This window comes from Phymastichus coffea, unplaced genomic scaffold (assembly GCF_024137745.1).
Source record: "Phymastichus coffea isolate CEN01 unplaced genomic scaffold, Cenicafe_Pcof_1.1 PCOF00001, whole genome shotgun sequence".
In the NCBI taxonomy this organism is placed as follows: Eukaryota; Metazoa; Arthropoda; class Insecta; order Hymenoptera; family Eulophidae; genus Phymastichus; species Phymastichus coffea.
The window spans coordinates 4,210,208-4,226,233 of NW_026706812.1; the positions used below are offsets into that span (position 1 = coordinate 4,210,208).

General features: G+C 40.7%; 1 protein-coding gene across 1 annotated transcript in view; it reads left to right on the forward strand.

Moving 5' to 3' along the window:
- The window catches only part of LOC131675773 (uncharacterized), a 150,204-nt gene that overhangs the window by 43,879 nt on the left and 90,299 nt on the right, over window positions 1-16,026 (forward strand). The gene's annotated exons all lie outside the window — the stretch shown is intronic.

Genomic DNA, 16,026 nt, shown 5'->3' on the forward strand with positions numbered 1-16,026 from the left:
CTATACCATTCATTTATAAATTTATGACAAATTATATTATAATTACTTTAATCGAAATATATTTTCAACCTATTTACATATAATTTTAAACCTAACACACAATTTATTAATGAACAGCTATTATTGTTATTATTATTATTATTATTTTATGGTGATTGAAAAAAACAAATGAATCTTCTGTAGATCATGTGACGGAGTGATCGATCACTTCAGGCTGGGCTGCTATAGCTAACAGCCAAGACATTTGAGCCAGCCTGATAATCTGCTGACCATATCTGAGCGTAGTAGACAAGTCATGGCAAAGAGAAGTAATATCCACCTTCGTCCATTCCCCAGCGAGGAACTTCGTTAGCATTACTTCCTAATTATTCGATCTTTCATACGTATTTGCGCTCATTCGCTCACAACATTCACTCAACTTCCATGCATCTCTCCGCCTATTTCCCACAACTTCCAGCATCCTTCGGGCTGTTTTCCTCATAAGATAGCCTTGAAATACATCGTAGTTGTTTCCGGTGACTGCACACAAAAAATATCTGCATTGTCTCGTTTGTGTCCGCAGTATTTCCAGTCGGAACTATTTACTTTTCCTCTATCGAATAAGTTGTCAGTAAGGAAGTGGGTCTGAAAAAAAATAATTTCTCCAAATCTCCTTTCCATTCACAGTCTCAGGCCTTTGATCATCGTCCATGCGCCAGTCTTGTTCGTCCTCCATCGTTTGTTCCAGCCCATTATTGTCCTATTTCTTTAATCTTCCGCAGCTTCTATCCATGTTATGTCTGGGGTTCGTTCGTATATGCGCTGCCGTTCTCTTATAAGTATGTCTATCAGGATCACGCACGCTACCACTAGTACAGTCTTGGCCGAGACCGACCTATAGATGCAAGCCTCAAAGCACCCTGGCTCTGTACGATCTTCAGTCGTTAACGATATTTTCTGACCTCCAGTGCATCGGACCACACCTCCGCCCTGTATAACATGATCAAGTAGATCATAGACATCAACAGTCTTCTCTTCCATTATCTTAGTCCAAATGGGTTTGCTATCAGGTGACTGAGTGCGGAAGTCTTCTCTGCCACTTTTTTGACTGTCTCTTAAACATGTGGTCAAAATGCTAACTTTGTGTCCAGGATCACCGCTAGATACTTTACCCAATAACACAATAACTCTAGATACTTTAGTCCTTCTAGTCTGTGTCTGTGTCTCTCCGACTGACATTGAGATAAGAGTGTTAATCCTACTTTTCCTCAGAAGAATGAGTTCTGCATTATCCAGGCCAAGCTCAGTTTATATCTGGCCATCCATCTATTCATTCGCATCATCGCGCGGTTCAACAGTATTTGTGCCAGTCTGTATTTTGTGTCGTTATTACTACTGTCACATCGTTAGCGTAGGTGACCTGCTTAACCTCTGTTGGCATGTCCAGTCTAAGTAGCGTATCATAAAGTATCTTCCAAATATCTGGGCCCAGAATAGACCCTTAAGCAACTCCTGCAGTGATCCGTCTGGTCACCGTACCGTCTGTCGTCTGGTATCTGATCCATTTATCTCATAAGTACTCCTCCATTACCCGCATCACATATGGAGGGACTTTGGAGGTTCGGAGCGCCTCCATAATATTCCTCCATCTAGCGGTGTTAAAGGTGTTTCCAACGTCTAGCGTCGCCAGAACAACCATGGGTCTCGCCCCGTAGTATATACGCCTCGTCCGCAATCAGGTTACCGTGACTTTCAGGGTCACGTCTACAGTTAAGTGGTACCTTCAGAATCGATGTTCTCGGTTTCAATAATGCTTCGCACAGTCTGCCCGCTGTGTCCAGAACACTCAGCGGTCTGCAGGAGGATGGAGTATTCGATTCTTCTTTATCTTTAAGTAATCTAGCCGTTTTTCATCACATGAAGAAGATACTAGCCCGCAAGACCGCATTGAAATATGTCCAGGAGTAATCACGATCGTATTCCCACGATCTCTCGGAGGATCTCCCCCGAGAAAGAGTCTGGTCCTTGTGCCTTGCCAGGCCTAAGTGTGGTCGCAGTTCGGTTGAGCTCCCGAGTCATGATACTCTGATACTTTTGTCTGTCGGTCTTCAGTCATTTCGTCCATCACGGGTTATTGCGATTATTACGTTCTGCCGGTAAGCGTCAAGCCCTCGAAAAGACACGCATGCACGTCGTAGATAGCTCGGTACTTTCAAGTCTCGTTGCCGTCGCAACAACGATAGTGACAGCGGTATTTCATGATTGCACTAACAGCCCTTGTAGTGCACGCACGAAATCACCTATTATACTTCCACAGTTCGGAAACGTGTTCGGAACTGTCACGAGGCAAGGCCGCACAATAGAATGCACAAAAGAACCGCCACAAGGAAAAAGACTGCTACGAGACGCGCAACATGCGCTCTCTCTCAAAAAGCCGCCAGCTAATTGCTGTTCCTTGCGCCCCATATCTTCGCCACGCAGACCTCACACATACCCACACTCATACTCGCGGGTCTCACTCTCTCTCTCTCTGCTTATCGTCGACGCACTTCTCTCTTACCTTTCTCTTATCTTTCGTCTGCTACTACTGCTGACTCTGCGCTAGACATATTTATTTATTTATTGCAGATTAATGTACATAAATTATACACATACATACATTATTAAATGTAATCCAGCAGAGGGATTTCATTGCTGTTTGCTAGTTTGGTGTAAAATTGAAACTAAAAACTTAAAATTATATAAAATTAAAAATACATACATAACTTAACTAGAATATTCTGGGCGTATCCGCTTATACTGAAGTAGCATTGTACTGCTTCAGTAAGCAGATCACTGTTCACTGTACTTATTCTTTCTATATTACCAAATTCTATTTAACATTTGTTTTGCCGTTGTGCAGTTTCCCATAGTCTCATTCATGTTTCTTTTGTTTATAAGTCTTTCAAAATTGTTGAGTCTTGCTGGGCATATAAGTCTAATTGCACTGTTTCTCCGTAATATGGGAATATTTTTTTGTGTTATATTATGGGGGGTTGAATATTTACAAGGTGATCTGAATACAATGTCAGCCACTTTTACCCCCCCACGGACAAAATCAGTCTAACTTCAAAGTTTTATATCTCTGGTAGAAATTAACGTACAGAGACGCGCGTGGGTGCGTTTGAAAGGTCTTTCGGAGAGCTTTCAAATGATATGACTCACGGTTGCCATCGATTGTTTTTTTAAATTTTGCAACAATTATGCAAAATTGAAAATTTTGAAATTTTTTTATTATTTTTGACAATTAGCCAATTTTGGAAAAAAAATCGTACGAAAATTTGAAGTACACCATTTTTTAGCTATTACCAAGCCCTATCTGAATCACTCATCAAAAATTTATTTTCGTCAAATATGACGAGCGCACGGGCATTTTTTCTTGGAAGTGACAGTTTTTTTCAACATTTTTTATCTCCGTCAAATTGTAACAATCGAAAAAAATTTATAGGAGAAAAAATGTTTGTTTTTTCACGTAGAATACTGCAATAATTTTTTTTTTCGGTTTTTCGAAAAATTTTTTTTTCTCACAGTCGGTACGCTAAAAAGATGAGAAACCACAAAAAAAAATTTTTTTCCACCCATTCAATAATACTACATAACAAGTATCGTAAATTACATCAAAAAAAAAATCTTTTTTTTTTCGACCTTGAAAAATAATTTAAACCGAAAAAAAAAATTTTTCGAAAAACCGAAAAAAAAATTATTGCAGTATTCTACGTGAAAAAACAAACATTTTTTCTCCTATAAATTTTTTTCGATTGTTACAATTTGACGGAGATAAAAAATGTTGAAAAAAACTGTCACTTCCAGGAAAAAATGCCCTTGCGCGCGTCATATTTGACGAAAATAAATTTTTGATGAGTGATTCAGATAGGGCTTGGTAATAGCTAAAAAATGGTGTACTTCAAATTTTCGTACGATTTTTTTTCCAAAATTGGTTAATTGTCAAAAATAATAAAAAAATTTCAGAATTTTCAATTTTGCATAATTGTTGCAAAATTTAAAAAAACAATCGATGGCAACCGTGAGTCATATCATTTGAAAGCTTTCCGAAAGACCTTTCAAACGCACCCACGCGCGTCTCTGTACGTTAATTTCTACCAGAGATATAAAACTTTGAAGTTAGACTGATTTTGCCCGTGGGGGGGTAAAAGTGGCTGACCGGCACTGTATATCATAGTAGCTTGGTTAAGCTTCTAATGAAGATGTTGAGTTAATGAATGTTTGTTTCCCTTGTGTACCCCTGTAGAAATACAGTAGGGCTTTGCTATATCCTAAATAGTTGTATCGGTAGATCATCCTGCTACAGTTTTGATCCTATATAGACTTCCCCGGGGCTGATTAATTTCTTTACACGATCCTTGCATTTGTTTTCTTCTCCTATTATATCTATTGCAACGATTATCGAAAATCGTTAGACTCGCGCGAGGTTAATGAGCGGCTAAACGAGAGGAGCCGCGTTCGGTTCGCGAGAGAGAGAGAGCGCGTAGGTGCAATGACCGGGAGGGGAGGCTCCGACCGGCAGTATGACTGTGTCACTCAGTCCGCCTGTGTCGTTAACCTGTTTTCCCGAGCCGTTTTGAAGTTTTCGCGTGGTGGTGCCAAGGCGAACAGTGCGAACTTTGGTGTGTGCGTTGGGTGCAACAGCAGCAGCAGTAGCGATAGCAGCAGCAGCAGCAACAGCAACAACAGCAGTAGCAGCGACAGCAGCAACAACAACAGCAGCAACAGTAATCGCGGCGGTGTAGCGAGCAGCGAAGCGGCGTTCCAGCAATTGGTTGTTCGGATACGGTTGGCCACCGTATCCTCATCGTTCTCGCGGTAGGTGCACCTTCCCCCTTTTTATTATTGTTATAGCGAGCGATCCCGCGCAGCGTGCGCGAGGAAATTAGTTGTTGCGTGCGAGCGGTTAGTTCGCGGTAATCGCGGTTTTCTCTCTCTCTCTCATACGGCGTGTTTTGTCATTCGCGCTAGCGTGCGCAAGACTCTCGGCAGATTCCCCGTGTATTTGATCTAATCGAATAAACCGATTAATAGTTTTAAATAAACGAGTCATCGTTATTTGTTCTTTCCTTTGTCCGGAGGTCGCTAGTGTTTACATTTCATTCGAATTCGCCGGTAGCGTAGCACGGAGCACGCGGATACCGGTAGACGGGAATCGTCAACTTAGGTTCCAGCGGCGACCGCACGGGCGCTACTAGTAAGGGGCGACAGCGCCGCCAAGCGGTGAGTTGGGGGAACCCAACTCGGAATAGTGAAGAGACTCTGCGCAGGCGCACTCCGAGGCAAGGTAGGTTGATGTGCTCTGAGCACATAGATAACTAGGCGTCGTCTAGTCATTATAAAGGTACTTTCAAGAGATTATAGACTAAACGGCAGCCTGTTACACTATTTTATCAAAAACTTTTTCAATAGAAGTTCGTTAGTTTCGGCTTTTGATCTGAGTATGTAGCTTTTATAAATTGTATATTTTTAATATTCTTGTTATATGATTCAATATTTAAATGTTTCAGAAAATCGTTTGCCATCCTGATTATTTTGTTTCTGTCTTCTTTAGTTCTATCTAGTATTTTTGAGTAATTGAAATAGATCAATCTTATGTGAGATCGTTTATAGTACATGTTACAGTTTTAATTCTACCTGAATACGCTCCTCCCCAAGCAATAATTTCATAGACATAATACTGTGAAAGAGTACGTAAAAGAGCATTTTTAATATGTCAAAATTCATTATTTTTGATAGTTTGTAGAAAACATACATCAAATATTTAATTTTTTGTATAGATTTTGTAAATGTTGACCCCATTTCATGTTACTATCGAAAGTAACTGCTAGGTATGTAGTATATACTATCTACTAGACTAATTTTATTGCCAAGGATTTCAATTTTAAGATTCTCTGGTGTATTGTTATAGTTATTACCGAATCCTATGTAAATTGTTTTATCTATATTTAATGAAAGTTTATTTAACGCTAGCCAAGTTCCAACTACTTTGTAGTTTTTATTCATATTTGTTCCTATTTCATTCCAACTCTTATCAGTCGAGATAATAACTGTATCATCAGCGAAAGATTGTATTTTCTGGCACTATTAGTAATAGATCATTTGAATAGAGTATGAAAAGTAATTGTTCTAAAATTGTTCCTTGCGGAACTCCTATTTTTACTTTTTCTTTATTGCTTATGATATTGTTAACTTTTACTCTTAGTTTTCTCTTGTCATGGTAGCTTTTAATGACTGGATCACTTCAGTCGAGTTTGTTGTAAATTATGTTGTTATGTGATGTAGTGAGTACTTACTTCTATTTTTACGAAATCCAAATTATTTCGTAGATATAAGGTTGCAACTTTTTATGAAATGTAATAATCTTTTATGTATGATTTTATGAATATTTTGGCTATGTTAGAAATTATAATGAAATTGGTCTGTAGTTGTTAGGTAAGTGGATTTCTTTTAATTTGTGTAGTGGTATAATTTTGGTTTCTTTCAGTATATCAGGCCATATTTCTTTTTCAATGCTGTTATTTATGATATTGGTAATAGGTTCTGAATAAAGTTCGTTAGTAATTTTATTACCTTGGTATTAATGCCATCAACTTCATCATTTGTGTTTTTTAATTTGAATATTATTTAATGATCTCGTTTAAAAATATACCTTTTGTGTCCTATCTAGCAAAATAATATTTTTATTTTATGGTCGTGTAATTGTGTTATTTAGATCTGTTCCTATGTTGCAAAAGAATTTGTTCATCTCATCTGCTATAGCCTCTGATTCTGTTATTTTTTATTGTTGTTTATGATGTAATCGATATTGTTACCTTTTTTTTATCTCTTCTTATTTTGTTGTTTATAATGGACCATAATTTCTTTGGGTTTTATTGAGCTGTTCGAATAGCATTGTTTAAATATTTTTCTTTAACATTTTTTATTATCTTATCCAGCGTTTCGACATAGTTTTTATAATTATATTTTTTTGTGTTATTTATTAAATCATTTTTCCATATATTATATAACTTTTCTTTAAACTCCAGCGAACAAACTGGTACGCGGAGTCCGACTTCTGATGCGCGAGCGGCTTGTATGGGAGAGGAGCATGGACGTGCGGCGTCGGAGCTACTCGAGGTAGCTCGCGAGCCCGTATCGTCTCTTCCGAGCAACGCTCGAGCTCAACACCACCTACAATATGCCGTTGGTGGCACCTCGCAACGAGGGACTCCTGCTCCGTCTACCAACCGAAGCCCTCGTGCTTCGGCCCCTGTTCGCCGCTCTACCGGCGAGGTAGCCAGCCGCGGCGGCTCGAGAGCCCGGCGATCTCTCGCCTTGGCTGCTCGATTCCGCCTGCGAAAAGACAATTCCCCCTTTTACCGCGATAACCCTCAATTTTTCCGACGCCTCGCGGATGCAAAGCGTCGTAACCCTAAACGCTGCGCGCCGACGTACCGCTTCATACCACGTACGCGTTGACGCCGCGAGCCGGATTATCGAGCATGCCTTTCGATTACCCGTTAGTATTCGTACCCCTCGTCGATCGCCTACAAACGGCATCGGACATAAAGTCGGCGGCAACGGGATTTCCTACGCCTTTCCGTCCTTGCCTCGACCAACCGACGTCCTAGCTAAATGCGTGGTGCAGGAGGCAATCTCGGCGTCGTAAGAGGCTGCCTGCTCTAAGCTCGAAAGCGAGCGGCAGACCTCAACGCTTGGTCAATCTCCATCACCTCAACAGCTTCCGGCGAATCTACCCGTGCGATCGTCACGCCTGAGGGTACTTGGTCCTCGGCGATGTGAGAGATGCTGCTCTAGTGTCCGGAATCTGTCATTACTACTTTCGTCGCTGCACTCGTTAAACTTTAAAAAAAAAGAAACAAACAAAAATTATCACACCTGAATCATCCCATGACCCTTATTTAGTTACCTTTCGCGGAGGCACCTAACGCTTAATCTCAGAGACGTGCACTCAAGTAGTACGACGTTTACTATTTGTCGCTAACTCGTAGATCTCTGGTGAAATTACTGAAATAAATTCAAACGGTCCGTCGAATTTCGGATCGAGTTTCGCGTTTTTACCATCGGCTGCGCTCGAAAGCGTATGCACTTTGCGCAAAACCAAATCACCTACCTGCAAAAGCACCTGGCGCCTACCCTTATCGTAGTGTTTCTTTTGCTTTTCTGAGCTTCATCAATATGCTTAGCTACCAAGTCGCGTAACGTATTTAAACGTGATAGCCTCTCTTCCCACGCCTTCGTGTCTATCTTAACAATAGGGGCTTTTACCTTAATCTCGCGCATTAAACTCTTTACCGGACGCGGATCCCTACCAAAGTTTAGAAACGCCGGCAATATCTTTGTAGACGCCTGAGTCGCCGTATTGATAGCATGACGAAATTCATGCAAGTACCTATCCCAGCTCCTGTGATCGACATCTACAAATATCGCTATCATCGTTTTTAGCGTTCGATTTACACGCTCAATAGGGTCACTTTGCTGATGATATGCAAGGCAAAATACGTGTTCGATACCGTATTCTCGCAACCTGTCTTGAACACTTTGCTCCTATATACCATCGCATTATCACTAATGATATATTCTGGAGTTTCCTACCTAAACAGGATTAACTCCTCAAGCGCGTCAGCAAGAGCAGAACCGTCCGCCGAACGTAGCGGTTTTAACTCGACCCATTTGATAAATAAGTCTTGAAAAACCACCAGGTATTTAAACCTATTCTTGCTACGGGGCAGCTCTACCACGTCAGTCGCTACCACGGCACATGTCTTTCTACTACGCGCTTACCCATTAGGCCTTGAGACGTCTGCTGGACTACCTTGTATTTCTGACATTGAGAGCACTCACCTACGAATGTCCTCACATCATACCACACTCGTGGCCAGTAATACTCACGAGCAATTCGATCGTAAGTCTTTTCACGGCCGAAGTGGTAGCCATTTTCGGAGTACCTGGACGTGGCTCTTCAAAAATCGACGTGCGACCACGTTGAAACTCGTTAAACCAATTTTTGACGGTCGCCATCGAAGGAGAAGAGTCACCGTACACAGCATCCAAGCGCTTTTTGATTTCGCTGCGCGATTTCCCTTCCAAAAACAAGAATCGAATCACCGACCGATACTGCTCTTTTTCCATTTTTCAAAAATCAACGGACACACTTGTTTTCACACGCTCTCAAAAATAAACTATAACTCCGATCCGGCTGAAATCTTGACAGTAACCATCGAGAAGGTTGTACTACGTAATAGAATACTTCTTTTGCAAAAGTGGTGCCATCGGGCGGTGAGACTAAGTATTTATCGGACCACCCTCGTATATGAAGCACCCTGTATCTTATCGAATGCGCAAACCTCGAGCTCATCCTCAAATTCTCGCGAAAGTGCGTCCGGCACATGGTGCAGCGCTCCGTTTTTATGTACTATTTCGCAATCTAACTGCTGAAATTCTAGTACCCATCTTTCCTATCGGCCTGTTAGCTCGCGTTTATTTAGGATTCTAGTGAGCACACTATTATCCGTAACGATGACAAAGTGTGAGCATTCTATATAAGGCCTAAACTTTTTTATCGCAAAAAGTACTGCCAAAAACTCTATTTCGCTCACCGTGTAATTTCGCTCGTGCGTGTTTAACATCCGACTGGCGGGGCATATAGGATGCTCGCCGTCGTCGAATACCTGGACCAAATACGCGCCAACCGCGAAGGAATAGCCATCGCAGTGCAAGTACAAAAGGAGCGTAAAATCAGGGTGCGCGAGTACCAGCGCCTCTGTTAATGCGCGCTTCAACCTCTTACATGCAACTTGCTGTTCTTCTTTCCATTCCCATGGCTGGTTCTTTCAAATAAGCTTGGTCAACGGGACCTTTATCTCACTCTCGTGTTCGATAAAACGCGCATACCATCCTACCATACCTAGGAAACGGCGTAATTGAGCTACGTTACTCGGTGCAGGATAATCTACTATTGGCTTTACCTTGTCATCATCCGGACGCAAACCCTTGCTACCTAACCTGTATCCTAAATAAGTTACCTCCGAACAGAAGAAATCGGACGTTTCTAAGTTGATTTCTAGACCGACAATTACTAAACGCTTCAGAACCTTCTGTAACCAAATCACGTGGCTATCGAAATCCGCGCTAACTGCCAGCAAATCGTCGAGATACCAAAAAACATGCGATGCGGCTCGTATTCTGGGCCGAAAAGTGCATCCATCAGACGCGTAAAAGTAGCCGGCGCGTTTATCAAACCAATCAGCATTCGCTCGAACTTCCATAAACCAAGACCAGAGACTACGAACGCTGTATATTGTTTGCTATTTTCCGATAGCGGAATTTGCCAAAACGCCGCTTACAGCTCTATGTTCGACAGGTAGACTGCTCCGCGCAACCTGTCCAAGATAGCATCAATGCTACATCGGATACGCATCTACTTTCGTGACTTATTTACCGGTCTGAAATCGAGGCAAAATCTATAACCTCCGTCCTGCTTACGTACGATTACCGATACACTACTCCATTGACTATTCGATGGCCTAATTATTTTCGCTTTCCAAAGCCGTATAGTTTCTCCTTGCGTGAACGCTAATATCGGAGGCGACATTCGACGCATCGGAGTCTTTATCGGGCGCGTATCACATCGATGACGTGCTCGATAACTCTTGTAACCGCTAGAGATTCATCAGGCTCACGGACAATCCGGTGAACTAACGCCAAGATTGTCTCTCGCTGAGTCTTCTCGTAATTACTTAAACCTGCGCATTCCGCAGAAACGACTATCTTGTTACTACTCTGCTCTGCTAACGGATACCAATCACCTTGGTCACCTTCTCGCCAAGCGCGATTACCGTAACTAATATTTATATTCCACACTATCCAGAAGTCAGTTTCTAAAATCAAGTCGTACTTAAGCGTAGATACTACCGTCGCAATTAACCAATCCGTCCTACCACCAATTTCAAAACTCAGCTTTAAGTCGCCCCACGTTCGTGGCTTATCACCCGTGATGCTCTGTATGAATATCGTAGGCGGCTTTAAACGGTCCCTAAACCGTAAGTCGAGATTCGGTCCCACTACCGATACCTGAGCACCTGAATCTAGCAGCGCTGTATAGTATTGCCCGCCTACGTATGTCGATCTTGATAAAGAACCTGTTCTCTACAACTGCGACTAACGCTGCGTCCGATTTATCTGCCGTTTTTTCCGGGATTTCTGAGTTCCACGCAGACCCTCCCCTCACCAAAACGGAAGGCGCATCGGCACCGACGACCGAACGTCCAAACCCAACCCAACCCTGTTATCAACAAGCTCACTTCTATCGCGCGTGACCATGACCCTTGTCGCAGTCCGCTCTGACGGGAGCACAGCGCCTGAACTCGCTTTCTCACAAACAAATTCTACCGCAGGTTCGCCCTGATTTCCTAAAGCAACGGCCTTTTCCGAAGCCTGCCCAACCGTGGCCGAAATACTCGAACTTGCCTCACTTGTGTTCGTGCGCAACGATGGCAACTCACTTTGCATCGGTGGGGACTTCTCGGGCGAGCTAACTATCGCGCAAAATTTTTTAAACCCGATCGCATCATGCTCATCCTTATTGGGCAAAATTTCCCGCGTATTAGTGTGTCGACCTTTTTGAAGACTTTCCGCGTCTTGCTGTAACGAGTCACGTTTATTTCCGCCTTCGGATTCATTGTTGATCCTACTAGAGAAACTAACGCCCTCGTCAGTGCGCCCGAAACTCTTTCAATGTCGAACGACTAAACTCGCCTTTAAAAACGTTTTTAAGCTCTACAATTTCCCTACTACCTTTTTCCGGATCCTCATATTCTACAAATACTGCGCGCTTGACTTTAGTCTTGACTTTCAAATATTCTGCTATTACCTTATCTAAGAGAGGAGGCGCAGAACTGGCAGTTCTTGCCTTGTTCGCGCCTTCCTCTTTTACGAAATACAAGAGAGGAGGCGCAGAACTAACAATTTCTACCTTGTTTTCGCCTTCCCTTTTTGCCTCAACTCTATTCCCTTCTTCCTCGGTGCCTTCGCTCCTTGCGCGAAGCACCTTCTGTACCTCAATGGCCCGCTCAATCCATCTTAGGCAAAAGTCGTTGAGCGGTCGACGACTCCCGCATTGAGGTTTCCCTGCTTCACCTGGTTGCAAGTAGGGCAATCTCTGTACACGTAGCCAATTGTCCCACAAACCTGACACTAAAGCGTTGGCTCCGAAATTCGCGTCGGGCAGTTGTTGGCATAATGCCCTGGTTGTCGGCATTTGTAGCAAACTTCCCGCGGATTTGTTTCCCGGAATCGGTTGTACGCACGAGACACAACCGAAGCACTTACACCGAGTTCTTCACCAACCTGTCGATATCTGTACCCCTCCTGAACAAAGGTCACTAGCCGAGCGACTTCTAGGGCAGATAAATGTCGCCTAGGAGGCATTATGGGATAAATTGGAATTTAAAAGCTGCTGTCAGTAATTTCTTTAAAAATAATGAAATAAACTGTTGGTTGGTTTTTATTACCAGAAATCGAAAAGTTTTGAAAAAAAACTATTGTGTCACGTAATGGCTCTGTAGAAAACGTAAAAAATGTATCGCTCAGAATTTCGCGCAATGAGTACCATGAGCATCTTCGGGATATCAACTTTAATTCTATTCAATAAAATTTTTTTTAGAAAAAAAAAGGTTTGAATGTGTCCATAGCTTCAAAGAGTAAGTCAGAAATGGTCTCTTGGTTTTTTTAATTTTTAAAATTTTGAAAATTTAATTTTGCAAAAAATAAATTAGCGAGAAGTTAGGTAGGCCTTTAGAGTAAGCCGTTTTCCACATTTTTTGTTGTTGACTTTTTCGATATTTTTTTAAGGAAATTTTACGGAATTTTTTAAAACGTGAGAAAACTTTCCATAACGAATAATCTATTTCTTCTGTTGGACTCAGTTCTCTAAGTTTCTTTTGCATTGGTAAGTTTTTTTCTTTGATACAGTAATTTCTTTAATTATATGACTGCTTTATTTAGTTTGGTTTATTTGAACTCGACTTTATTATATAGTATTTTTTTTCTCTAGTAATCTTTTTTCTTTAATTTTTATAGCTATTTTATTAGAAGTGAATCGTTCAGATTTTTTAATATTTCAAATAGTGAATCTTTTATCTAGAGCTTTAGTTAAGAGTAGGTTGAACATTTTAATACCGTTTGCTCTTTTAGTATACGAGGTGTGATAAAAAAGTAAGGTGAATTTTGAAATTTAGCGGGCTACGTCCGTTCGATCTTCGACTTTTTTATTTGGTTATGTCGGTACACTCGTCTAGAACATACGTTCCAAATTTCAGCTTTGTAGTATGTTTGGTTTGTTTGTGAGAGGCATCAAGGTTAGAAGTGGTTTGCGTGCTCCACGATTTGCTGCTGTCTAAAAACATGGATCAAAGAGTTTGCATTAAATTTTGTGTGAAAAATGGAATCAAATGTTCCAAAACACTTGAAATGTTGAAAGTGGCTTACGGTGAGTCTACTTTAAGCCAAAAAAATGTTTACAAGTGGTATAAACTCTTCCAAGAAGGCCGAGAAGACACCGACGACGAACCTCGTTCTGGACGCCCCAGCACATCAACAACTGATGAGAATGTTGAAGAAGTGAAGAAAATAGTGTTGGGAAATCGTCGAATTACCATTAGAGAAATTGCTGATGATATTGGCATCTCATTTGGTTTCTGCCAATCAATTTTGACGAGTGTTTTAGACATGAGACGTGTGTCAGCGAAGTTTGTTCTGAAATTGCTCAATTTCGACCAAAAGAAACGTCGCATGAGCATCGCCCAAGAGCTACTGAATGACGTCAACGATGATCCAGATTTACTCAACAGGGTTATAATAGGTGACGAAACATGGATATACGGTTATGACGTCGAGACTAAGACTCAATCGTCCCAGTGGAGGCATTCTGGATCACCAAGACCAAAAAAAGCACGCCAAGTTCGATCAAATGTAAAGGTTTTGCTTACAGTTTTCTTTGACTGCAGGGGCGTAGTGCATCATGAGTTCTTGCCACAGGGTAGAACAGTAAATAAGGAATATTACCTGCAAGTTATGCGCAATTTGCGCGAAGCAATCCGCCAGAAAAGTCCGAATTTGTGGAAAAATAAAAATTGGCTTTTGCACCATGATAACGCCCCTGCTCACACATCGTTGCTTGTGCGCGAATTTTTGGCTAAAACCAACACAGTAACGATGCCACAGGCACTGTATTCCCCAGATCTGGCCCCCTGTAACTTCTTCTTGTTCCCAAAACTGAAGAGGCCCATGAAAGGACGGCGTTTTGCCACGATTGAGGAGATAAAGACGGCATCGAAGAATGAACTAAACAAGATCACAAAAAATGATTTTTTGAAATGCTTTGAGGATTGGAAAAAGCGTTGGCACAAGTGCATTATATCCGAGGGGGATTACTTTGAAGGAGATAAAATAAAAATTGATGAATAAATAAATATTTTTTGAGAAAAATAAAAATTCACCTTACTTTTTGATCACACCTCGTATGTCTTGAGAGGTATTTTACATGTAAAACTTTCATCAATAGAAAGAGAATATTTTTTCCAATTTGTTTTCATAGAGCTGTTAACTGTTGGTAAATTTACCATCCTCGAATACATTTATTACTTATAATAAGTTCATGGAAGGCGTAGATGTTCATCACCAGCACTGTAGCAAAGTACTATCAATAGTTTAGTTTTTTATTTTTTTTATTTTTTTATTTAAAAAATGGACTTGAATCATTTTCATAAGAATATTACAGGCAGCTATAACGAACGCTACTGTGTTGTATAATACAACTTCTAATAATAATAAAAAGATAATAAAAAAAGAACTCATTTTAAAGGTTTGCGAAGCTTACCAAAATAAGTCAAAAGCAACTAGTACTAAATCACATTTGGCACAGTAATTAAAAACAAAAGTACTGCTCTGGTTCTCAATGTAAAGTGCGAACAAATAAATATTGTTCTTCGAAGCATCACGTATTGGTCAAAAATCACAATAGGTATTAATTTTGAGTAAGTTTCATCTAGTTTTCGTCAGTTAAAGTAATTCCTTGAATATAGAGTACTCAGAAACTGCAATTGTAACGTTAAATGCTAACGTAAAAAAGCTACGTAGAATCAAGCCATACTACATATATATCCAACATTATTCGTGTAGAAGAATAATTCACTCACACTTCAATCATTATCAATACAAATATAAATCATTACTGATACACATACACTAATTTATATACATGCAACCAACCAGTGTACATATAGGTGACAATAAAGGCTCCTTAACAGTGTCAGATATTATCCTAAAATCGGGGGAGGGGGCGGGAACAGTAACCAAGGAAAATTGGTCAGATTTATTTCTTTCATAGCACGAGGTTACTATAATACGATTACGGTGTGTGTAAAAAATACCCGGAATATTTAAATTTCGCGGGTCTGGAGAGTCCGATTGTCAAAATATTTTTTTATTGTGTTGGTATACATGCCCCTGAAGTATGATAACATTTTCAGCTATATTCACTGTTTACTTTGTCTGCGGTAGTCGCTAAGGTTTGACATGTTTTTATGAGCTCGGCGATTTTCGTTTTTTAAAAGAAATGGATCAAAGAATTTGTATTAAATTTTGCTTAAAAAATAAAATAAAGAGTAACAAAGTGTGTGAAATGTTACAAAAAGCCTATGGTGAGTCTGCTATGAAAAAAACAAGTATTTACGAGTGGTAGGTAGTATTTATTTAGGTCGTACGATTAATAAGGAGTATTACCTTGAAGTTATGTGACGTTTGCGTGAAGCAATCCGAAAAAACGCCCCGATTTATAGAAAAACAATTCATGGCTTTTGCATCACGATAACGCACCTGCTCACTCGTCGTTGCTTGTTGGTAATTTTTTGGCCAAAAACAATACCGTAGTCGTGCCCCAACCTCTATATTCACCAGATATGGCTCTGTGTGACTTTTTCCTGTTCCCAAAGTTGAAGAGAC